Source organism: Pinus tabuliformis, chromosome 4_2 (assembly GCF_031772625.1).
Source record: "Pinus tabuliformis cultivar Carrire ecotype Pingquan chromosome 4_2, CPIR1, whole genome shotgun sequence".
Lineage (NCBI taxonomy): Eukaryota > Viridiplantae > Streptophyta > Pinopsida > Pinales > Pinaceae > Pinus > Pinus tabuliformis.
The window spans coordinates 387,137,584-387,165,255 of NC_142304.1; the positions used below are offsets into that span (position 1 = coordinate 387,137,584).

The window sequence follows — 27,672 nt, forward strand, 5'->3', positions numbered from 1 at the left end:
GTAAATAGACCTTGAGATAGTTTTCTTATCGGACTACTTGGCAGAAATATGTTGTCTTATCTTTGTAAATTTTGCACGATCCTGAATTAGTTGTTGTTGACAATAGATGTAGCATAAGTAGAGGATTCGAAAGATCCCACAATGTTTTCGAGTGGTAACATCCACTTTGACTTTGGATCCCATAACAATTATGGCATATCCTTGACAATGGCAATGAGGGTGGAGAATATTAAAGATTTTACTGCAAGGGTTCCTTTTACTTTGTCATGGGAGTATTGTAGTTGCAAGACCTACTCTTCCTAATGATATACATTTCGCAAGAAAACAAGTTGTAGATTCAAGTCTTCAACTACTATGCAAGGCCATCTCTTTATGTGAAGTGCCTGATACATAACGAAAAATAGTCATACCACAACTTGCTAGATGTTTGTGGGAAGCATGCAATGCTCAAAAAGATACCAACAACAAATTCAACAACTATTAGAAGGAACTTGATGCAAGTTGCAGTTTTGATAAAAGTTGTTATTGGAGAAATGCAAGAACTTAAGGAAATAGAGGTTTCTCTGGTGAATGATGTAGCAAGTAGCATGTTGGTAACTATAGTGGGAAAAGGCAAAAGATCTGCAAAGGATTATTTCCACCAAACTTTGACGAGCTTCATAGAAACTCTCAATGAAACCCTCACGCTTCTAAATGAGTTGACCAATAAATTAGATAAAGTACCATGGACTGGCATGAGGAAGTAGGGAGTGAAAACAGAAAAGCATGCCACTAGTGCTAGCACATTATGAAATGGGGAAAAAATTGGCAATTGCAACATCCTTTCTTCTTGAGGCTCTTGGGACGAATAAAGACACCTTCCAACGCTAAAAAATTTCCCTAAGCCTCTCGACAGTTGAACCACCACATCCATCCAATGAATTCCTTGCAGCCTTCATCATATTTTCATTATTCATTGACTGCACAGAATACACCCTCGTCTCCTTCTTCCTAGCCTCGACGAAAGATTGTGCAAAAATGGAGGATTTTTGCGCGTGTTTGGCTCAAATACTGACAATTTCCTCTCAGAGCTTGTTCATGGATTTTTCATCCTTAGCCTTTTCCTTCTCATCCTTTTTCTTCAGTGTGAAAAAGGCATTCACCTGCTCATTGAGTTCATCCATGATTTTCCTATGCTTCAAAGAGATATTGGAGGCCCCCTAACATTCCCTATTAAGACATTTAGGTATGAATTCCTCAAAGGCTTTGCGAGCGGTCACATTAGTGAGAAACTTGTAAATGGTTTGGATCTTTTGGAATAGGGAAACCACTTTAGGCCATCCAGCCTTTTGTCAAGATAGTAGGTAAGGACTTGGCTCTGTCCTCTGTCTGTTGTAATGTTTAGCAATCATGTTCTCTATCATGGTCTGCCATGCAAATTTGTCCTATATCTGTTGTTGTTATGGTTAGTAGGAATGTGTTCCTTGGATGGGGTAATGCTAAAGTCGCTTCTAATAGGAATAGTAGGCCAAACATATGATTCCAAAGTGCAAAATATTCTAATGTAAACAAAGATTTGGATTGTCGTTGACTCTCTAGGGGCCTAAATCGTATAAATTTCCAATTATTCTAGAGTAGTCGAGACTTCCTTACAACCACAAAAGAATAATAGTATCAAACAATTGTTTTCCATGGGATATGGTCTTGTAGTATGCTTTGCGGGTACCAACAATTGGATTTTGTATTGCTAGAGACTATAACCTTGGAGCAGTAACATATGGAACTTGCCAACAAATGTGTCATGTCAACCCTCGAGAACACTCTACACCCTTTTGCAATCTTTAGGATGCTAATCCACATAATATTTAGGCAGACTTCCTCCCATTTCATACTCAGCTAAATCCTTTTATGCTACCTTTTGACATTGCACTTCTCATCTTTGTTTCCAAACTAAATGTTTCGTTGTTGGCATGTGACCCAAATGAGGGCATAATGTATATTATCATTCCTCAATGAGTTTGTGAGAGTCGAGGGACACTTGGAACTCGCCATGGCCATTTCTTATGTGGAATCAAGTTGATGAGACTGGAATGTGTAACTATATATATTCACCATCTCTGCAGGTATAGTCACGCTGCTCAAAAGAGCAAACAAAATTGTTGGATCTCAGGATGGGGGACTAAGTAAAATGATGTATATTCCTATAGTCTTCGTATTATTCTAATGGATACCAATCTTCGAGCAAAATCCCACGCCACATTCACTGAAGAAGAAAGGTAATCCTTGACCTGGCACTCAAAATCCACATGCCATGAGATCAGTGATCAGATTGGAGCCACTATGAAATTCTAGTCGCAGAATATAGAGATATGGATGTTGTGGGCCATTGATATCAAGAGGGTTTATTCAGTGCTCATGTGGTATTGGTATTGCGGCTTTTATAATTGTGGATGTATCAATGGTAGAGAATTTGGAAGCATTAAGATGAAACCCTTGTTCATGGGTTAGTAAGCACATAAATTGGAAGTACCTAAAGACCCTTAAAACCCTGATTGCCATGGAGCCATAACCCATTTTGATACCACTAATCCAGATTTTGTGGGGCTAAGATCTAAAAGACTGAAGTGCTAGAAAAAAAGGAGAACATAGAGGAAACAAAACCACAAAGAAAATTTTTATTAAAACAAAGAAGAACTGTAACAACGACATTTTGATGGAAAATCTTTCCTTTTACAAAATGAGGCTTGTTACTTATAGCCTTTTTGAGTTACGATACAATGGGTAAATTCCATGGGTGGATACATGCCATGGGCAGATGAATACCATGGGTGGATGCCGCTTTCCATTTAGATCAATATGTGCCAAACAAAACCACATAGATATACAATAATGAGAGACCAAGAAAAGATAGAAAATGGAATCAAAATAAAGAAAAAAAGAAATAAGAACCAAAAGGTTCCATCCCGCACCAAAGGAATGATACCGTATTTTCCCATTGTTCGAAACATGAACAATATAGTGCCATATCCAATTATAGACAATGTCCAACATATGAGCACACAAAATAAAAAATAAAAAGAGGAAAATTGGCTAAGTTGTGGAGCTCATCAGAGATCAGGATCTTGAAATGCATTGTTTTGGCACAATGCAAAAGTGTCTGTTTTGAAAAATTGTCATCCACTGTGTTTTGTAATTTGTATATGTGTGAAAAACTGCATTTCAATTTTTTAATTGTCTAATCCAGTTGGACAGGAGTGGGGGGAAATCAAATCACTCATTAATCCAATCATTAAAAATTGGAAACTTAACATGCACTATAATCCAATAAATCTTTAAGAAAATAAATCATTTTAATATAAAATTTTAAAGTTTTCATAACATAACAAGGAGTTTTTATTTTATATAAAATAACAAGTAGTTTTTTTCCATAACTAATAATAGATAATTTGATTTTTTCATTGCTAATTTTGCATTCAAACTTGATGGAAAACTATAAATCCCATATGACTATTCAATTGAAGTGTAATCAATTTCTATATATCAATCTAATTGAGCACAACCTATCGCTTGATGCTAAATATGTAAGTTTTTATATTTTCAGCTAGTTTAAATTTTATTTAATACTTTTTTGTTTTTCCATTGATCCATTTGTTTTAATTCTAATTGATATTAATGAATTATATTTATTGTTTGTAGGTTGTTTGAGACTATCGAGTTACCAAGTTGTTTAATGGAGAGAAGGATATTCAATTTAAAAGTTCTTCACATACAAATTTAAGAGCTTCCTAGCTTGTAAGTAAGCTGGCAAATATATTTCTTATTGTTCATTTTACAAATATATTGATGCCATAGACACCCATAAATAATGGATACCTAGCCACATAAATAGACTTTGTCTCACAAACTTTTTGTTTTAACAAGTTTTAATTATTTGTTCAATAACTCCGGTGTGTGTGTGTGTGTGTGTATTCATAATGTTGAGTCTTCCTTTTTAGTCAAATACCTGTTGGTTGTTGTTTTTTTCTAAGAAAGCAAAAAATCATTATATTATCAAAGATTTACATAATATACATGCATGGATAAACATGAGCAGACTATGTTCAAGATAGGTTTGTTCCCACTGCAAAAATATTCCTGTCCTAAAGCAAGCTTGAGGGAGACCATCCACCCTTAAGTGGGAAACTAGATGGTCTCCCTAAGAGTCCTAAGACCAATTTTGGACAACATGGAACCACAACAAAAGAAAATGTAGCAGAAACTAAGTGGACATGAACAACAAAAAAACACAAGGAAAACAATGAAGTAGCAGAGGCTGAGAAGGCTTTTCCTAGAAATAGTTAACAAGTTTGGTTATGCTAAGCCTAGTCACGTTGTTCCTAGTCACACTAAGCAAGATACTAAAAGTGATCGTCATAGTCTTCTGGTAACCAAGGAGGTCATTCCCACTTAATAAACACTCCCCCTGTGCCAGTGTTGGCCGCATGTTGAGACGTTTCGCCCTTTATAGTGTCTATAATTTTTTACTAGTTAACAAAATTTTGTTTCTGAGCTGCATGGCTGAAAGGGCCAGGAATGCTTGGTATAAGTTCCTTTCTTTTATGGGATCTTGGGTGTTCAGGGCTAGGAGGCTTGGTGCCTTTATCGATCGAGTCTACAACGTCTGAGTTATCTAGCGAGTTGGAGGAAACCGAAGGAGGGGGTGGAGGAGGGAATTGAATCCCCAGAGCTCCTGAAAGGACTCTCAAATCTGGCTAAGTTTGGACTAGATATAAATCTATGTCCACAATTCTACTTTACACAACCTGTAGGACTTCTTCCCAATCCCTAAGATGGCGAACAAGCAAGTTCTTAACTGCCCAATAACCATTTCCAGTGTTCCTGAGCTCTTGTGCTTCCATGGTAGTGACCAACTATTTGATATGTAGAGGCAAGTGTTCATTAAATTGCTCCTCTCCTTGAACATGCCAGGGGGGGAGGTTGACAACCTCATCTTCGCCCTCCTCTCCTAGAGTGTCCTCGTTCACAGACCATGACAATCAAGAGGGAAAATTATCTGCCCTTGGCATTAAGCTCCTTGATTCTTGTTGCTCTGCAAAAACAGTAGAGACCAACCACTTGCACATCAATTTGAATGCAAGAATGAATGTCCCTCTGTAGCATAACGTCTGATTTCATGTTGCAAGCATGGTATGAATGCCCCATCCTTTTCCATCTGCCACCTTCCACTCTACATTGAATGTGATCAGTTGAGCGGGCATAGGAGTATCGCCACCCAACCTAGAGCATTAATGCCTTAGATTTTGTTGGCTTAAGAAGCTTGATGGCCATCGAGATGCGTAAGGGAACTCGAATCTGGGGTAATGCCTGTTGGTTGTTATATTACTCTTTTCCACACTTTTATTTTAACCAAAGTAATATTTAATAAATCAAAGATCGAATTTAATTAAAATAGTAAATATTATATAATTTCAAAGTATAATTCATTATAATAATTCTCATCACTTTAATTATAAACCAAAAATGCAATGGAAGAAGTCTTTATCGAGGTGGAATTTTAAGGATAGACAATGAAGTGTTATGGCGGAATGGTCAAACATAGTGTGCAATCTCGTGAAGGAATTCTTCGGTCGTTGTGGCTAATGGATCTTGAATAACTGACGATGATTGATTGAGCTGTGTATAGTAAGGTTCAACGTTTCTGGTCTTCGAGTTAATGGATTCACTATGCAATCCATAATTTTTCCATTAAATTTTGGTTGATTTGCAACTAATGAGCAATCCACAGTTTTTCCGTTATATTCTAGCTTCATCAAAGGTGTACTGATGCTTTTTTTAAGGGTTGTGATAGGACCTATTTGGTGACGTTTCTAAACAACAATGACAAAAATAAACAAAAATGCATCTAATACTATTGAAATGATGGGCAAAAATAAATATTGATTGTCACACTAAGGGCAATTTTAAAAATAAACTCATCATAAATAATTTTTTAGATCGGCAAGAGTGTCTGTCAAATTTATGCCTTGATATAATGGAATTGGCAATTGGGTTGGTCTTGTACTAGCGAGTCATGGATCAATTCCAATTACTACCACTATAACCTCTAGGTGCCTACATATGCCCCTTCTATAGGCATAGGTGAATCGAGGAGATTTAAACCTCGAACCTCCTCATACATAACACTTCATTTTCACTACCATCACTAATTGAGCTGCCTCGAAAACTATTATAATTATTATTTTAATAAAATGTTAAATTAAAAAAATACAAATACAAATAAATAAATAAATAAAATAAAAAATAAAAATTGTTGTTATTTTTACTGTATAATTTTATGAAAATTATCCGAATAAATCCATTTAACAAGCTTACTCATATATAAAAATCTTAAATTATTTAATAGCTTAAAAGTTTAATGGCTGAAGAAATCATTTTTATATTAATATAAGTTATTCGTTTTCATCCTTAATTGCTTTTTTTTACATTTATCTTCGATTTTTTATAAAGATGGTTTATTTTTATTATTTTTATAAATCTTTTGATTTTTTATAAATGTAAAAATATTTGTTGAATAGCTCTATAATTGGGCGGAAAAGTTATATAATTTTAAATTAAAATTATAAAATATTTAATATTTAATATAAAAATTATAAAAATAAATAATGTTTAATGGATTATTATATTTTCTTGGAAACAAAAAGTGTAATTTTATTTAATATATAAAATTGTAATCCATATACAAACATGTATTCAAATATGAAAGTAGCATGTATTCACCATGATCTGTCCAAAAAGAGAGGCTATATAGTCATATAAAAATTGATACAAATATTGTTCTCTAAAATAACTACAACAAGACTTAGTGCAAACATCATCAGACTCTCTATACATAAAGTCCTCATATAAGAGAAGTATGTATGCATGGAGATATAATGAAAAGTTCCAAAAATGTTAGTAAAGCATGTGAATCAAAAGAAAACTGTCATAATTGATCAACTCTATCAATGAAAGGTTTATGCTAGAATTTATAGAAATTATAATTTTGTCATTATTTGATAACCAATTCCATCTTTTAGTCTTGATATTTCTTCCAACAAAAGAAATAATCTCATATTGTCTCATATTGTGACATCGGTAAGGCCATTTAACCCCATTTATAAGCAAAATAAAAACTCCAAAAACCTGTAAATAGTCAACTCCTTTCTCAATTGCAAACATAAGTAACAATTTTAAAGATAAGAACTTGCAAACATAAGTAACAATTTTAAAGATAAGAACTCCCCATAGTTGTTGGAACCCCGCTCCAAAGTCCATTTTAATGAATTAGTTTAATGGATTATTTTTTAAGATAAAGTTATGGGATTACTTCGTAGGTTTAAAATCAATAATTATAAAAAAGGAAGTGCTTTAACCATGCACTTTTTTGTTTTATTTTTTCTATTTAAATTTATTGATACAATTTTTGCTAAGAATATTATTTTTTTATAAATCCATTCAAAAACTTAAAAAGCTTTTAAAATATTTAGCAAATTAATAAATCAAATTTGTAGCTCTAATAAATTTAAATTTAAATAAAATGTTTAAAAAAATAATAATTACATTGATAGGTGTGGTTTATTTTGGAATAGCATTTCCGAAATTTTCATTAAAAAAACAAATATGTAGATAGTTTAGATTTAATAATTTGAGAATATTCTTCATCTTATACACAATCTAATGAATAAATGAAGTGTTTCCAAAGGGTTTTTTGTTCCAAAACTTATTTAGTGTGTTTGCAACCTCTATTTTGTCAAATTCTCAAACCTCCACTTTGTCCTGTCATTACGAATTTTCAAACCTCCACTTTGTCTTGGCATTGCAAATTCTCAAACTTCCACTCTATTGTGCCATTACGAATTCTCAACATCACGTAAATTAAATGGTTGATAAATATTTTGGTGGCTATATAACCATATTAATTTAATACTAATATCATCATAAAATTAAATATCACATTTAGCCACTATATATAACAAGAGCCACGTGGTGGCAATGTCACTCCTTGTGTTTTGGACATTATCACCATGTGATTTTGGTCTATAAAATAGTTTTAGTTGATATTTTTAAAATAATAATTAATTATATATATAATTTTTATTTTTTTCTTCAGTTAATAATTATACTATTATTCTAATTATCAATTTTAAATCAAAATAATATAACACAACATTGTGGTTTTACAATATATCACTATGAGTGAGAAATATAGAAATGTGGTGGAAATCCTTGAAGTGCAAGACACAAAATTTCCATATTCTTTTAAAATAAGATTTGCAAACATGCAATGACAATGAGCTCATTCTAAAAAGGCATGTGTAACTAAGGTTTGTTAGAAATCTTATAATATTAATCTTGAAGTGAAATAGACATATAACAAACATGCAACTCAACGATTAAGAACAATAGTGATAAAAATTGTGCACAAAATTCAGTATGCAAGGATACAAATTGATTCAAAATTTGCACATGCAATAAGATTAATAAAACTAGCAGATAAGAACAAGAAGATTATCCAAGACAATGTTTGTGAATAGGACTACTTTTAGGTTTTAAGATTTTTGAAATATTACAACCTTTATATCAAACACACATTTTCATTCCTCCATTCTCAAAAAAATATCTTTCTTGCATGTGTTGCTTTGAACATTCACCCTGTTACAAATCTCAATAGAGCAGAAAAATCACAACACCTTCACTTTCTTCTTGTTATCTTTCCAACAACCCCAGATTTTGACAGTTTTTTCAATATAGCCTTTTGGCTCGCCATGGTTATGAATATAAACATAAACATATTGTGAATACTCTAGATTCTCATAAGTCAATGAATCATAAAATTGCATTTCTTTCCATGTAGCTCTTGTTCCATGTTTCAACTCCCAACAAAAATCTTATGTGTACATTCTGCAATCTGGACACTACCAAATGTTTGTCTTCAGAAAACATAAGTTGTACCAACATTTATAGGTCCCTGGATTCCATCCACATCTTTTGTGTTTATCTGCACAAAGAGGATTTTCTTAACAGTTGCAACAATGCACTTTTCACATTTCAATGCCACCATATAACATTACAAACAAGATTTTGGAACCTAAATCATTAACAAAACATACTTACATCAAAGCACACAATATTACGTCAAAGAACACAATGTTGTGATTGGTATATTTATCATGCGGATCAATACCATCAAAACTCTGAGGGAACTGCACATAGAAAACATTCTTTTCCAATGTGTGGTCCATCATAAAACACATTGCTTCACAAATTGCTTTATTGTTGTCTATATAATGATCGCAATCCACATTTAATACATATGGAGCATTTGTGAAAATTGATGACACTCGCACCTAGACTCACAATTAAGCCAAAAATAAAATGAGTTTAAATCCATATTTAAAATTCACTCACATAATTAGAAAGAGAAAATTCTGAACCAAACAACAATGAATATTATATCAAAGCATTTATTGCACTAGCCTTCTTATGGTGATTGAATCCAGGCCTCTTCTCACATGAAACATAGACCAGGCGAGGCAATTTATTTGCATCAGTGTCGTGCCCATGACTATGACCCAAAAATACTTGCAACATGGGAAAGACTTAAATAACAGTGTAAAAGGTTTATATGAAAATAGCAAGCATGTGTACAGAAGAAAGCCAAAAATATGTGAAAGAAAACTCACAATTTCAACTGGGTTATACGCTAGGTCCTCCCTAAGTTTCAAAACTATGTATTAAAATTTTTTATGTAAAAATGCTCTCAATCAAACTTTGTTGGGACAAACAGGCAAGTACAAATCTGAATCATTCTCGGATGGTCTCACACATTGTTTCCAAGCCAAGGAGTTCCAATATGAATTTTCGAGCCTTCACCTGGAAGCTTTTGTGTTGTAGCTACTAAAGCATTAATACGAACCTTGAATTCTTCATACTCTCTATAAATAAAAAAGAAATAGTGGTTTTAGATATTTTCCAAAGCGACAACTTCCATTGAGTCCAAACATGTTTAGGGCTACAAACCTTCATTGTCCTCCATTTTTTTCACAAAGGAAGGTTGTAGTTTGTCCTTGAGATAGTCTATCTTCTAAACAAAGTACCACTCTGGTGCATGGGGCTCAATGTTAAACTTCTTGTAGAAAGGAATCCACTTCTTTGCAAACTATGAAGTTTCAAATAGGGCTCCAAATGTTAGCATGGAAGCAGCACCATGTGAAACATAACAGGAAACTTTGTCTACAGGATAATCCATTGCAAGGATAGATAACATTGTGTTTGCAGTGATTAAAGGAGGTTCCCTCATTGGATCAACAATATTTACAAATAGATCAGCTGCATGAAGATGAGATGGGTAATCGTCCTTTTCATACCTGGGAACCAAGAAAAAACTCTTATTAAACATAACTGGATGTCGCAATCAATAGAAACAAAATATAGAATCAGTGTCATTGTTTTGTCTACTTGCATCAGGATAACATGTTTCAAGTGTCAACAAGTTTACATCATTATAGAGAATATGATGTTTTAAGATTAATTTGCTATAACGAGAATCAAATTCCAATTGTAGTCATGTACCTCAATGATAGTCTGTCTAGATATGTTTTCCATTCAATGGGAAGTGATTTTGAAAACTAATCAAGGATCTAGGAACGTGCAAACCATATTTCACAGATGAATAAAGTTAACCACAATGTGTATGCATCTTTTACGGAATGAAGAAATCGATATTGGAAAAATAATCCCATAACTACAAGTCGGAGAATGATAATCAATTTGTATGGATTTATTTTTCTTGAGGGGAATGGGAGATTTGTTGACAAGGGTTGTCTTGCCTCATCCATCCTATTAAATTGGACAAAGTATTGGTGCAGTGATAATAAGATAGATAAAATTGTTAAAGGATTTCAATAACTAGATAACATATACAATCAAAGTAATATGCAATTAAACAAATAATGTTGTTAAAGTTGTTTAGCATGCAAAGGTAGATGAGGTTCATCTCCATTGCCATCGGGATCCTCATCCTTCCCTCGTGGGAGCATTCCTCCATCACCCATCATAACCTGCATTTTATCTTGTCTCCTCTCCCAAATCTCAATCCACTCTTTCCAAGATACAAACATTAAAAGAAATTATGGTTGGACAATGAAACAATTTCTTGAGGGGAATGGGAGATTTGTTGACAAGGGTTGTCTTGCCTCATCCATCCTATTAAATTGGACAAAGTATTGGTGCAGTGATAATAAGATAGATAAAATTGTTAAAGGATTTCAATAATTAGATAACATATACAATCAAAGTAATATGCAATTAAACAAATAATGTTGTTAAAGTTGTTTAGCATGAAAAGGTAGATGAGGTTCATCTCCATTGCCATCGGGATCCTCATCCTTCCCTCTTGGGAGCATTCCTCCATCACCCATCATAACCTGCATTTTATCTTGTCTCCTCTCCCAAATCTCAATCCACTCTTTCCAAGATACAAACATTAAAAGAAATTATGATTGGACAATGAAACAATTTTTATACAAGTCACTTGCCATGAGTAACCATTAAAACAAAACTTGTGGAAAGCCTACGAGCGTTGAAGAGAACCTTATGTTAACAAAAAACGACAAGATCTACTTTATTGATACAATACATCAAGCAAGAAAATTTGAGCAATACCCAAACCTATGTATGGAAATTAAAAAAGGACTTAAGGCTAGGAAAGTACTTAGCTTTTTTAGAGTCACTCAAACAAATGGACACTTTGTACAGAGATTGTGAGAGTGATTTGATGCATGTATCAAATGAGATAAAGATATAAAAAGTTGTGTGGTATATCCTTTTACATATCTATGTATTTAATCTATCCATATACTATAGAAACTTATTTGACATCAACAAAAAACAACACTTAGCTAAATAGACGGACTCCACTAAAAATGGACAAAAAACTTATAAGATAATAACACCTAATTTCCTTTAGTTCTTTGCATTCTAGAATCCCCAATAATAGTTCAAAGTTTACATTAAAATACTTATGTACAATAGTTCAACAAAGAACTTTGTTTTCCAATTACAGAAGCCTGAACACCAGTTCACAAATTGCTCAACTAGATTATAAGAGGCGAAATTCAAATTTTTGAAACTTAGGAGTCGCTTCACAAAAGCATAAGAGATCATAAAAACAAACAACATATGTGTTGGCACAAGAAAAATATCGATCAACACCTTGGATAAACTTTGCTTTTTACATTTATTTTTGTGCATCTCTTCTTCTTAATTTGTCTCCTATTTTTCATTCTACATTTGGAGCCCTAACGTGTATCCAAAATTCATGAATGTGGGCATAACCTGTGTTATTAGACTATCTTATCTCTTATTGACATGACTGGTTGATGAGCAATTAACATACAACTTTTTATTTGCAAGAAAAATTATGAGATATGAGACATTGCAGCTCTTTTTGGATTGAGTTGACAAAAACAAAAGGATAACTACGGAGAAGCACATGAACAATTTTATTCTGGAGAGAAAAATAAGAGCTACATGGTGTATTTGAGGCATATCATATAAAAATTGCCTCGAAGAAAAAAGGGAAAAAAAATGTAGCTGAACTATAGCAGTTACAAAAAACAGTGGGGAAACAATAGTTTGGATAGACAGATCTTTCAATGTGAATTAGTCATTGCATTTTTGTTTCATATTCAATGCTTTCAACATGTAAAAGGGAAATTACTAGATAGCAGACAATAGATTTCTCTTTGCATTGAATTGCTAGAAACGAATTGATGAGCATGCAAAAGAAAATGGAATATTTTTTCTTGAGGAACAGAGTCATAGCTACATGGTGTATTTCAGCTATATTATATAACAATTGCCTCTAAGCTATTTAAAAAAAAAACACAAAAACAAAAACAAAATAAAACATGTATGTGAACTATAGCAATGTGTTACTTAGCATTTACAAAAAAACAATGGGAAATAACAATTTTCTATTTACTAGTTACAAAAAAAATGAGTAAACCATAGTTTGGACATACAGATTTCTCGATGTGAAATAGTCATGTTTTTTATTTTTGATATTAAGTGCATTCAAAATGTTTGTTCTCTTTTATTGTGGAAACTATTTGAATAAATGTAAACATAAAGAATCATATGAAGCTCGTAAAAATGAAACTATCAGATATCAGACATCAGATTTTTCTTTGCATTGAATTTCCAAAAAAACAAAAAAACATGTATGTGAACTATAGCAATGTGTTATTTAGCATTTACAAAAAAAACAATGGGAAAATAGAAATTCATTATTTACTAGTTACAAAAAAAACAGCGAGTAAACCATAGTTTAGACATACAGATTTCTCGATGTGAAATTGTTTGTTTGTTTTTTTTAGTGCATTCAACATGTTTGTTCTCTTTTATTGTGGAAACTATTTGAACAAATGAAGCTCGTAAAAATGAAACTATCTTATATCAGACATTAGATTTTTCTTTGCATAACATTTACAAAAAAACAATGGGAAAATAGAAATTCGTTATTTACTAGTTACAAAAAAAACAGTGAGTAAACCATAGTTAGGACATACAGATTTCTCGATGTGAAATAGTTTTTTTTTTTTTTTTTTTTTTTTTTTTTTCAGTGCATTTGTTTGTTCTCTTTTATTGTGGAAACTATTTGAACAAATGAAGCTCGTAAAAATGAAACTATCATATATCAAACATTAGATTTTTCTTTGCATAGAATTTCCAAAAAAAAAAAATACATGTATGTGAACTATAACAATGGGTTATTTAGCATTTACAAAAAAAATGGGAAAATAGCAATTCATTATTTGCTAGTTACAACAAAAAACAACGAGTAAACCATAGTTTGGACATACAAATTTCTCGATGTGAAATAGTCATGTTTTTTTTTTTATATATGTATTCAGTGCATTCAACATGTTTGTTCTCTTTTATTGTGGCAACTATTTGAACAAATGTAAACACAAAGAATCATATGAAGCTCGTAAAAATGAAACTATCAGATATCAGACATTAGATTTTTCTTTGCATTGAATTTCAAAAAAAAAAATGTCAACTATAGCAATGAGTTATTTAGCATTTACAAAAAACAATGGGAAAATAGTAATTCGTTATTTACTAGTTACAAAAAAACAGTGAGTAAACCATAGTTTGGACATACAGATTTCTCAATGTGAAATAGTCATTTTTTTTTATATCCAGTGCATTCAACATGCTTGTTCTCTTTTATTGTGGAAACTATTTGAACAAATGTAAACATAAATAATCATATGAAGCTCGTAAAAATGAAACTATCAAATATCAGACATTAGATTTTTCTTTGCATTGAATTTCCAGAGTAAACCATAGTTTGGACATATAGATTTCTCGATGTGAAATAGTCATGTATATATATATATATATATATATATATATATATATATATATATATATATATATATATATAGATATTCAGTTCATTCAACATGTTTGTTCTCTTTTATTGTGGAAACTATTTGAACAAATGTAAACACAAAGAATCATATGAAGCTCGTAAAAACGAAACTATCAGATATCAAACATTAGAATTTTCTTTTCATTGAATTTCTAGGAAAAAAAAGGAATATTTTCTCTTGAGAAACATAGTCGTAGTTACATTGCATGTTTCAGTGTCTAGTTATATCATATAACAATTGTCTAGAATCCTAAAAACAATTGGCAAGACCATAACAATGTGTTGTCTAGAAGATACATGAAAAACAATGACTTTCCTGGTCGCTTGATATGTTTATTGAAGTCTTTGTAGACTAAAAAACATATTCTACACAAAATTGCATAAAAATTGTTTTTTCAATTGATCATAGATGTCATTGGTACTAGCACTAGCAAAGCTCTTTTGCATTTGACACAATTTGTCTAGTTTACATCCACACAAAATCTATGACAATGAGCAATAATGAAAATATTAATGCAAGCAAAAAAAAAAACTAATACAAGAACTAAGGTGTTCAAAATATTCAAGAGGCGAGTAAAGTTCGTAATAATGCAGTGTCTTAGTAAGACAGATACATTGAAGAAGTGAAGCTAGATGAGTCAATGTTGCAAGGAAGTCTGCTCAAAATGGCTTGATTTCAGCAATGATATTATTGAGTGTCAGAGTGAATATCATGTTAACACACATTTTTCGCAGTTCAAACATTGTAGACGATATGTTCTTTGTGTACTCCTAGAAATTTGTTTGAGTGATTATTGGATAGTAATTTTACAACTGCGAAATTTGTAATATGCAATCTATTTTGTTGTCATGTGTCTCTAATGTACAATTGACATTGAGACGATAACAATTTGTTGTATTTTTGTTGCACAATGTGCAAATTGATGTATTTGGGAGCATGAGATTTGAACATTTACGGTAGATTTGTTGAAAGGGTGGCACTTTTTTTGCTTTGAGAATTCCTTGTAGTTGTTCGAGGAAATAAGTACAACTATTAAATTTCAATGTATTTTGCGCAAAATGTAAAGATTTTGAACACACTATTATATGTCTAGAGAATGGAGAAAAGGAAAAAGAAAGGAGCAAGGAAATACCTTTGTTGTTGTTTTGATGAAAGACAAGAGTTGTGCTTTTGTGTAATTGTCATTGAGGACATCAATGAAAATTGTAGATGCATATCTTAGCATTTGGCAACCTTTCAGACCATTTCTAACAATATTTTTGAATAAGTAAAGTGCCATGTTTTTTGATGCTAGTTGATGCTTTATGTCCAAGAAATTCTCTCTACAATTTTCATTCAGTTGTAGCTGCCATTGATTTCAAAGAGTTAATTATGACAATTAGAAAATATTGTAACTATGGAAATCACATGTTTTCTTTTCGTGTTAGTTGACAGGGAAAAAAATAAAAATCATGATAGTATTAATTGATGAATTTGAAATGGGAATTGGACAATAGGTTGATGTAAAATTTGACTTACAGTAGCAGTATCATTTGTAGTCTCACCATCTTTGATACTGAGTTCAAATTGTCTATTGTTTTGTTGGCATGTTGTAACCAAGGATGCAATAAAGCCAACTAGATATCTCTCAGTTGACATAACAAGGTTTTGAATCGTTGTGTCTCGAGCTAATTTGTGATTGCTGCAAACTTGGGGTATTATTTCCACTGAACTTTTTTTATGTAGGACTATACAACTTTTTGCATCCCCTCTCTCATAGATTCTTGTGTTTCTTACCAAGAACTCTTTGATAGAGATACTTTTCCCTAGACAAAACTTGTCACAGAATCGGTTTATAATATGATTTCTTATATTGATTGTGATAGTTAGTTGACTAGATTTATCAACAAGGTCTGCACGAAGAAGTTGTGTTTTCACTAGTGAGTTTGGATTTCTAGTTTGGTCTGGTCCATATACTACAAGGACAACACCTTCAAAAACATATGTATGTGCACTTGTGCACAATTGAATAATTGAACAAGCAGTTGTTTGAACAATTTTTAATTTGCATGTTTTCAAGAATAAAAACTATTAGTGTTCATAGAGTTGGATTTGACAGAGAGAAACAACATTTGTAAATATAGAAAATGGATAAGTTGAGTAGGAAACCCTACCTCTTTGTGTTTTGATCATCTGGAAATTGTGCATTCGATATTTGCGAATCATGATTCTTGTTTTCCATGCTGTTATGAAAAGAGATAATGACCTATTATCATAGTGTAGAAGTTGATAAGCCCAAGTTTGACACAACTATATGAAAATAAATATTGAAAAATCAAAACAACAAAGCAATTTGAGGAATATTTTTTTTTGTAAGCTTGGTAGGTACATATTCATCATTTCCAATATATCACCTCAATCGGAGTGTGGAATTGAACTGGTGATTTCACATCAACACAACACCCGATCGGCCATTTATCCAAGACCCTATGGACAATTTAAGGAATGTTTGAGAGCAAATGGTGTGTGAGCTTTTTTTTTTCATTTTTTTTTTATGTTCCAAGAATTGCAAACAACATAAAGTATTAATATTGATTTTGTATTAGTTTGTGTGCTACACATTGTTTTACATTTTTTGTCAGAGAAAATTGTTCAAGTGATTGAAACAAGAAACAAAAAAATAAATAAGGAGAAAGCAAAAGGCAAAGAATGAGAAGCAAAATAATGAAATTACAAGTTAGAGAAATTACTCTCAAACCATTCCCTGCAATAAGAAGCATTTTGATAAGGAGAAAGCGCAGGAGCAATGCCTTAAGTAATATGTGCAACACTGTATGAAAAATGTAGTTATGTTGATCAACCCATTAGAAAAAGAATTATTTCTAGTCCTAGCTATTGCAATGTTGTTATTGCTTTAGAAATATTGTTTTTTATATCTTGTCACAATTTTTTCTAGTATCAATTTATGCATATATATACTACACAAGAGAGAAAAACAAACAGTATGTAAAGTTGTTAGAGTGAAGAGAGCAACAACAAACAAGGATTTGAAAAGGAACTAGTCATATCACTGTTGAATGATTGGAAGAAATTCAATCAACGGGTTTATGCACCACACGATTCAACAAACCAAAATGTTTTTTTTTTCAAGACTAATGTACATCGCGGTATAGACATGGAAATGGTAGGACAAGAAAGAAATTATTCAAGGAGGGAAAGTTTACATTGTTGTTTGATATTTAAAAAGCTTCTTGGTAACATGTATACTACAAAAGATACATAATCAAATTTCTTTTTAGAGTGCATTATGCATATTGACATGTATACATAGTAAGACAATGCATATAATCTAAACAAAGGAAAATAGTTTATAGTGGCTAGGCACTCCTACAATTCTCACACATGTTCTATTGTTTTGTAATTGTTACATGGAGTTCTCTTTTTTTGTATGATTGCAATATAATAAAATTGATTTTGAAATAGATATTGAGAATGAAGGTCATATGGTTATGAGGACGATCGATGTTTGACTACAATATGTATTGTTGTATTTGATTTTCAAAGGATTAGAGAGATCACAAAAAATCTGAGCATTTAACATTTTACCTTAGTGAAATTGTCTTTGCGAAAGTGGCTCATGCCAATAACCAAGGTATGGTAACACGGATGGTGTGATGGTATATCCAATAGGCATCAAAGACATGGAAGGAGAGATTGCTAGGTGGCAGATTTGTCCAAAAGTGGTCAAGCATGGATTCGTAGTCAATTGTTGGCATTGTTGTAAGTATTTCAAAGTTGTTTTCTTACTTGAATAACATTAGTTTTTTTTGTCCATATTTATTTTGCAACATGTCCAAATTGAAGTCACCAACTATTGTAATTTGATAGTCTTTGTGTATGTGTTTCAAAATGTATTTGATGCAATCAATGATTTCATCAATTGTTGTATTTGGTGTGCAATAGACATTTGCAACAATAATGTCATTTTGTCTACAATGGAAAATAACAATTATTTATTCAATATGATTTGTTGTATAAGTGAAATAATTGTCAAGTGTGATAATTTGTGTGTAGCATGTAAGAATGCAATGTAAATGTAACAACTCTATGTGGTCATATTTTTCTGCAAACATTGCATTTAATGGAGGCACAACTATTTTTGTTTCTTGGAAACTAAGGATGTTAGCATTCATCAAATCATAATTAACAACAACATCTTCAAAATGCAACGGGAGGCTACGTGTGTTCAATGAGCATATTGTCAAATAGTATTTTGTTCTCGTGCATTGTGGACTATTTTCAAATTCGCAACAAGCATCGTCTATAAGTCTTTGTAACTCAACTGCAACCTTCTTAGAAAGAATGAAATTTATTTGTTCCAATTTGTTTATTAGATACAATGATTTAATATCCTTGTGTTGTACTATGTAACAACCCCCCCATTTATACGGAGTAATAGTTAATATTTAACATATAAATGGGGACCCTTTTAAACTTTTAGCCTTTGAAAATAAATGCTAACTCTACAAATTTGCCTTAAAACCTTTAGAGTACAACCCATACTTAAAAATTTCATCGCAAATCGCATTTCGCAGTTTCCCATGTGACAATTATAAACATCCTTAAGAAAATCCCGAAATGCGATATGCGATAAAACCCCCACTGTGATTTTCCAATCACGACACTCTGTGATCACACTTCGCAAGTCGCAAATTAATAAAGCATGCCATTGTGTCACCCCTTAAAAAATTGCGAAATGTGATATTGCGATTTTCGCAATCGCATTTCCATTATCTTCGGGAAACGCTATACTGCAACGTTTGAAAGTCACGATGCAGAAAATAAGGCGTGAAGCGTGGGAAGTTACTAAGTTTTAATGAAATATTAAGTGGTTTGACAGAGCAATTAATGTTTAGCAACTCGAGGAGAGAAATTGATGTTTTCAAGTTATGGCTAGTTAACACAGAAATCGCATTCAAAATCTTCCCACGATTCAAAGTCATTTCAAAGAGCTCTCAGCCTTAATTTCCCTCTATTGTGTGTGCTGATATATCTCTCTTTCATTTCAGGGAAGCTTCAAAAGAGATGTCATTACGGAAGGTAATGCAAAAGCATAAGCAACAAAGCATTTCAGAGTCTGAGTTTTCAGAAATGTCGCCCATATTTGCTGATACAATTTGTAGTGCTGATGGAGGAGCAATGGCATGGGAAGTCATCTACAACAAACTTGAAGATGAACGGCCTAAAATTATTGTCACCAAGGCAACAACAGACTCAATAAAACCCTCAGGAGTTCAATTCAAGGATGTTGCTTGCTCTTTTCTTCACAGAATAGGAGCAAGAGCCAAGATACTACCATACATAGATATGGTCATATGGGTGGTGGAAAATGTCAATATTGAAGACAGACAATTCAAGAACTCAAAGATGGAGCTGATGGGATCATTCAAAGCTAAAGATTTGAAACAAATGTATCATCTTCCTAACCCTCAGGATATATATGACAAATCATTCTTGGCCAAGTTCGCAAAGTATAATGGAGAACCCTTCAAGATGATTCAGGGCTAGAGAGTCCTAGAAAAAAAAAAATATGATAAGATGAGTATGTACCCCATAGATTCTTTAGAAAATCCCCATAACTATGCAGCTTCTATGTTATCTAGATTGTATGGATTGCCTAATAATACCAAGTTCTCTATAGAATGGGTCCATTTAATCAATGCTTGTGTCAATTCTCATATAATTAATTGGGCCACTATCCTATCCGACAACCTAGTTACTGCTATTTCCGAATGTCATCAAAAGAGATCGACCTCCACAGAGAACCTTCCTCCATTTTATTTGAGTGCCTATATCATGGATGCCATATGTTTATGTACTAAGTTTCCAATCATGGGTTAGAAATGGACTTTGCAAGACCCCTACCCCATCCATCTCAATCACAAACAAATGCAGGAATCCCATTTTATACCCCATTTTTACAAAATATGCCACGTCATTATTCTACCATTACATCAATTGATTTTTGGTAAGAAAGCCCCCAGATTTTCTAAGGAAGACGCTACAGACCTTCTCGTAGTAGGCAAGTACTTTATTGAACAATGGTTCACATATATCAAATTTTATAGTAGTACAGCATACCCGCATGTACTCCCTTTGTATGTTTCCGACAAGATGTTAGCTAGAGAAATAGCTCACCAAATAGTTGGGAAGGGCTTAACCAAGACCTTGAAAGATAACAAAAAATCATTATGGCCACCCTTTCCCATCCGGTGTGGTTATTTTTCATTGGCAAACTTCAACCATGCAAACAAAGAATTACTAAACCTAGAGAGCCTCAGGCTCCATACTCTGCCAAAGAGGAAATTTGACCCAAAGAAAGTAGCACAAAATGTTACTACAACACTAAAGGTCAAACTCTTTGTCCATGAATCTCATGAATTCGAAGATCTTTTACAATCAACTGAATCATTCAAACAAGCATTCGATTGGGTGAAGGCAAATTTGAATCTTGATGACTTTGAAAGATTCTAGGAATTTAGAAATCAGAGGCTCGAAACAATCCCATTGCATTTGTTAGAGTTAATGACAAACCTATGCCCAGTATAACTATTAATAGTGAAGGGCCAAATTCTTGTATAAAATATTAGGTGAATACAGCCCAAGATATAGGGAAGACACAGGAAACAAAGACTATAGCGGAATCCAGTAGAAGGTCAGCTAAAAAACAAGTCATAAGTGACCTAACTAAGGATACCGATCCCGATGGCAAAAGAAGCGATTTGGAGAAGGAATGGGACCAGTTTAATAAAAAGATCCAAGATACTCCCAAGACAACAGATGTCCAAGAAACCATAGAATATCATACTCCACAACAAACTCAGAAAAATTCAGAGTCTAAGCAAATGAATGAGCAAGGGACAAGTTCGCAGAATATAGAAATCATTCCTAAATTTTTGACATCTGAGATTATCCTAAAGGTTATAGAAAAGGTTGTAGTAATAAGGCAGAGGAAAAGAAGGAGAGTGGAAACACCTGAAATGCCATCAGGGAATGAACCAATGGATATAGTATGGAGGGATATTCCTTCGAACCCAGCTGGAAATTTAACCATGCTGTCACAATTTACAGGGGCATATCCTACTGCCACCATAGATAAAGCCACTGAGGTATCTATTTTGTTAAGGGAAAGGGAAGAAAGGATAGCAAAGCTCAAGCAACAGCTGGAAATCGAGAAAGAAAATGTGAACAAGCAAGCCACTGAACAAATAGTCCAATTGCAGCAGAGTATGGAAGTACTTAGGATAAGCCACGAAGCAGACATCTTTGCAAAGAACATGCAAATCCAAGAGTTGCAAGAGGCTATGGAAAAATATAAATATGTCCCTATTGTTGATGAATTCATCAAAGAGGCATTGGAGCTAAACTCCATTCTGTCAAAACAACAAGATCTATTCTGCCAGAGAATGTCCCATATCACCCCTTATCTGATTACCAGTGATCAATTGACAAATAAGGCAATTGATCAGAGAACTGAGTTTAATGACTTAAATACTAAGATCTCTGATTACATTTAATGACAAGAGAAGAAGGAAGAAGCGCCAATCTGCCAGAAATAGAAGAAACACACAAAGACATATTATTCACAGATTGGGATGCGCGGATCAAGGAAGTAGAATTGGCAGTAGCAAGAGCAGCAGGAGTGGAAAAAAAATATAATAAAAGCAGTCAATCACACTTTTCACACCACCAACTTGATAAAAGAAGGTAACCCAAAGTCACTGCCGGATTTGAATGACTTGGATAAAAATTGGAAGGCAAAGATGAAAATCCAAGGGAGGCAATTACAAAATTATCAAAGACTGACTGGGAGGCATATTGGCAATTCCTTGTCAAACCTCACATCCAAATTATGACGTTGAATTGTTCACTCAATTCAACACAAAGGATGTTGCCACCTCTTACAAATGTCATCTTCACAGGACATGTCAGAACGCAATTCGGGTCACCTCCTCAAGTGAAACCAATGTCCGATATATGCGACCTAAAGGAAAAGCTGGCAGACAGCAAGACATATTTATAACCTTTGGTCATCAAGTCACTTTTATTTATAGAGTTAGTTGCTAGTTAAGAGGAAGGTTGTTTGAAACCTCCTCAGATATTTTGTATAATCTATTTTTGAACTTTAGTTAGATAATATTTATACCCTTCTCATGCATTTAGAGAAGGGTCCATGATTTTATCAAAAACATTTGCAAAGAATGCACTTCTGTAAGTTTGTGAATGCCTTGATGAAATTATGGAACATGGTCATTACTTTTTACTATAAAACTACTTTCCTTTGTTGATGCACTACTGTATGCTTGGAGAATAATTTGATTTGAAGAAAGGAGTTGATCTATGTCACTAGTCAAATGAGCAGAACCTCACACATATGGTACTTTTATCTTGTATGATCAATTATGTTTTGTTAAATTAGTGATAACATTTCGTTTTCATGAATTATATATGGAGTATGTTCTTTTCGTTATGTGTTAATTACACTATTGTATGATGCCTTGCTGAAAGTATTTATTTTCATATATGATCATTAAATATATGCGATATAATTTATACATTTCTTTGACTAACTATTTAGTCAAAGAAATTATTTTTACATGTTACCATCTCTATTTAATACGTGAATGATCTTTATTATCACATACCAAACAAATATTTTTAGACCGCATATCACACAGAATACCTCCGGTTTATATTAGATTAAGTTAGCTAGATATTTTCATGTTAGAATAGGTCATTTAGTTATCATTATTCTTATTACAATCGCTTGAAAACCACCCATTCTCATTTTCAAACCCATACTGGGAAACTGGTCCCACCATCCCCAGTTGGAGCCACCACATCAAACGGAAAAGGAATTGTCTTCAAGGTCCGAACTGGGTGATTATCCCCCATGTTGGAGCAGCAGAATTCTGAGGCTTCAACATTTTGGCGCTAGAAGGAGGGCTATCTGACTATGAATGGCATATAAATCTAAAGATCAGTTGAAAAACGTTCATAAGAGTCAAAACCCTTCCACAACTTCGACTTCTTCTAGTTCTCGTTCAAAATCTCCGGACTATAAATATGAAGTTGTAGAAACATCCCCCTCGTCTCCTCGAGTATTAATACAACCACCTTCTTCATATTACACTCCCGAGTCTCTTGGATTTCACTCCTTAATACAAAAATTGGAACATATATCCATTTCTGTGGAGAAACCTGAAAAACCCAAAGCTTCTAAAGAAAGTGTCACTTCCCTATTACGAGATACTGGTGTATTAACTCAACTACAAAGTGAAAAGCTTGGAGTAACCCCTTTTTATTTTCCCATTCATTCACGACATAAGAAAACTGCCACATCAAAATCTGAATCAAATACCTACGAGATCACATCACCTTTCCCTCCATTTACATCCCCATTTGCTTCTACTCAATCTGCCTCCTCTCAACAATCCATTTTTTTGACCCAGACAATTAGTGTTGCTACCAGTAGTACTAGTCCAATAGTAAGTTCTTCACCATCACCATCTACTTCTGGATCTACTTCCTCATCTTCGCAACCTTCAACACAAGTTATGGCAAAACAACCTGCTCAACCTTGGGCAAATGTTGGTGTTGTACTGGTTGTTAATCGAAATGATCTCCTAGAAAACCCAGAAAAATGGTTACCTAAGTATAATCCTGATGATGGTCTTCCTGTTGAAGAACATCTAAATAACTTTATGTTAGCCATGAATCTTAATGGAGTTGCACATGAAGATGTTGTAATCAGATTGTTTCCTTATACTTTCCAGGGATCTGCAGGATCCTGGTATTTTTCCCTTCCAGCAAGCTCAATAAGAAATTGGGACACTTTTGAAGAAATATTTCTCGCAAAATTTGGTGATGATAGAACCATGGAATCTTTAATCAATGATCTTTCCAACCTAAAAGAAAGTTCAGACAAAAGGATCAAAGACTTCAACTCCAGGTTCAAAAAGTTGTTGAACTAAATACCAACTACCTTTAGACCTGTAGTAGATGTGAAAATAGAATGGTACATATCCTCCCTTCCCTCTAATATCACAATTTTTGTAGATAGAGCCAATAAGGCTACCCTTGTAGAAAACATGAAAGAAGCGTTGTCTATAGAAAGAAGAATTATTGCCTTAGAAAAGAGATCACAGATTGAAGAAAGGAAATCAAAGAAAGTGACATTCAAGGAAGATTCAAAAAATAAAGCTCCAAAGGACCCTTTCGACCTTGAAGGCCTTCAAAAGGTGTTAAATACCATGTCAAATGAAATGGTCGAAATCAAGAAACAAGTTGCAGAATCATCTGCTCCCAAGAAAGCTTTTCGCTATTCAAGAGAAATCCTTCTTTTACATCCTAACCACCAAATACTATTTCAAACACTGAATCCATTCAAGAACTGGAAGAAGACTTAGCAACCGAAGAAGAAGCAGAAATTGAAGAAGAAGTTGAGTTAAATGGAATGTGGAACTTCATTTTTCCAACTGAAGAGGAAGCAAAAGTTATGCCAGTAACTACAAGAAGTAAAAGTTCTACTGATACGTCTACAACAAATCAGAAATAGAAAATTGCTACCCATATAAAGGAGAAAACAGTAAGAAAGAAATCTAAGACTACTCAAACTGATTCTATTCCATTAGATCCTCCAACTACTTCCAAAACTTTAGTAATATCGGATACAATGGAATATAATATAGTCGAATATATGAAAAAGACTAGAGAAAATATTTCATTGCATGAATTGACTAAACTCAAACAACAACGGAAAATCTTACTTAGAGAATTAAAAGCAGTTCATGTAGCTCATTTACAATTCGTTGTAGTTACTCAAGCTGTTAAAGATATGGGAAAGCCTCCTTCATCTTCAAACAAAGTAAATCCCACAGACCTAGTTTTGATAGGTGATAGATCTATTTCTCATACTCCTCCATTTCTTCTTACTTATGATATTTTCAACAAAAACGTCCATAATTGCCTTGTTGACTTAGGAGCATCTTCAAACATCATGCCAAGAAGTGTGTGCACTAAATTAAATATTTCACCTCAAAAATCTGTTGTACACATAGTTCAACTGGAGAAGACAAAAGTAGAGGTACTTGGAGAAATGATATCAATTTCAATTAGGCTTTCCTCTAATCCAAAAGTTACATAGATAATCAATATTTTAGTGGCTAATATCCCTGAATTTTATGGTTTAATTCTGAGTAGGGATTGGTCTGAAAAGTTACATGTGTACTTTGCAACTGATTGGTCTCATATGCAGTTACCATATAATGGTAAGCCTAACCAAATCATAGTAGACCGTGAGAAATTCATGAAGTACACACTGCCACTGATCTCAAAGGAAGCAATGAACCTATAGCTTTGACCAATAATATCATTGGAAATTACTCAGCTCAATCATTCTTGGGATCCTTTAATGCAAAAAGATCTCCCTTTCCGGATAATGTTGTAGTATCTCAGATAGAAAAAATTTCGCAAACAGATGCTTCCAAGTGTATAGATGTAGTTGATAATCTTGTAGATAATTCATTATTATGGACTCTTTAGTTTGGTGGTTCCAAGTCTGAAGATGGTGCAACTGTTGGATGTATTTTAATCAGCCTGCAAGGATAGAAAACCATGTTCGCCTGCAGGCTTGAATTTCAATGTACTAATAATACTACAGAATATGAAGCATTGATTTAATGGTTATACAAAGCCATTGGGTTTGATGTCAAGTATTTACAAGTATATGGAGACTCTGAAATAGTTATTAAACAGGTAAGAAACACAATCCATTGTGTGTTTGGGCATCTCAAACATTATCAATCCCTAGCCCAGAATTTTACTTCTCACTTCACTACTTTTAACATTTCTTCAGTCCCTAGATTACAAAATGTAAGTGCTGATTTACTTGTCAATGTAGCATCTAAGCTTATACCTTTAGAAGAATTTAGTCTATATAGATTTTCTATAGAGTTAATTTTTAGACCATCCATCCCTGATAATGTAACAAATTGGAGAGTGTTTAATAATGATGTTGATATAATCGATTTGCTTAGATCAGAAGAATCTTATGAGAAACAAATCATAGATGAACATGAACATGACTTGCAAATCAACCATAAACAAGATCAAAATCCAATTCCAAAGTCTGTAGTCAAAATGGAAGATCTCTATGATTTGAAAGACAGATTTAAAAAGATTACCAACTCCAAGACTCAAAGTTCTACTTTGAGATTTGAAGTGGTAAACCTAGGCACAACTGAAAAGCCTCAAAACGTCAACCTAGGTCTTAGTTTATCATCCGAAGAAAGGATATCATTCATTAAGTTGTTGAAAACATATAAAAGTGTCTTTGTCTGGGATTATTTAGATCTCAAGACCTATGATACCTCTGTAATTCAACATACTATACTGATGACCTCTAATGAGAAACTAGTTCAATAGAAGCTCAGAAAGATTCATCTGAAACTTGAAAGCCAAATCAAATCTGAATTAAACAAACTTCTAAAAGCAAAGATAATCTTTCCCGTTAGACAATCAAAATGGGTATCAAATATGGTTCCTGTTAGGAAAAGGAATGGAAATATTAGGATTTGTATTGATTTTAGGATCCTGAATAGAGCTTGTCAAAAGGATAACTTTCCTGTGTCTACTGTGGAGCAAATATTGCAATCATTTGCAGGCTCTGAGTTAATGTCTTTTCTAGATGGATTTTCAGGATACAATCAGATACTTGTACATCTGGATGATAGATTGAAGACAACATTCAAGACCAAGTGGGGGACATATGCTTATCAGAAGATGCCTTTCAGACTTCTTAATGTAGGTTCTAAATTTCAACACGTCATGGATATTGCTTTTAAAGGTCTGATTAATAAATCGGTGGTTATTTACCTAGATGACATCACAGTCTACTCTAGGAGCATAAACATTCATTTGAATGACCTAAAGCATATTTTTGAAAGATGCAAGAAATATGGCATTTCTCTAAATCCCAAAAATTCATACTTTGCCTTTGCAGAAAGCAAGCTTCTCGGATTCATAGTGTCTAAGAAAGGAATTTATATTGATCCTGGTAGAATCCAAAAATTGAAAAGATTCCTCTCCCACATAACAAAAATACCATGCAATCATTCCTAAGCCAGATTAGTTTTGTAAAAATATTTGTTCCCGATTTTTCACAGATTGT

General features: G+C 33.2%; 1 pseudogene; it reads right to left on the bottom strand.

The window, feature by feature from the left end:
- Positions 1-11,138, bottom strand: part of LOC149169586 (putative cellulose synthase A catalytic subunit 3 [UDP-forming]) — a 28,222-nt pseudogene extending 17,084 nt beyond the window's left edge.
- Between the last annotated feature and the right edge of the window lie 16,534 nt (positions 11,139-27,672).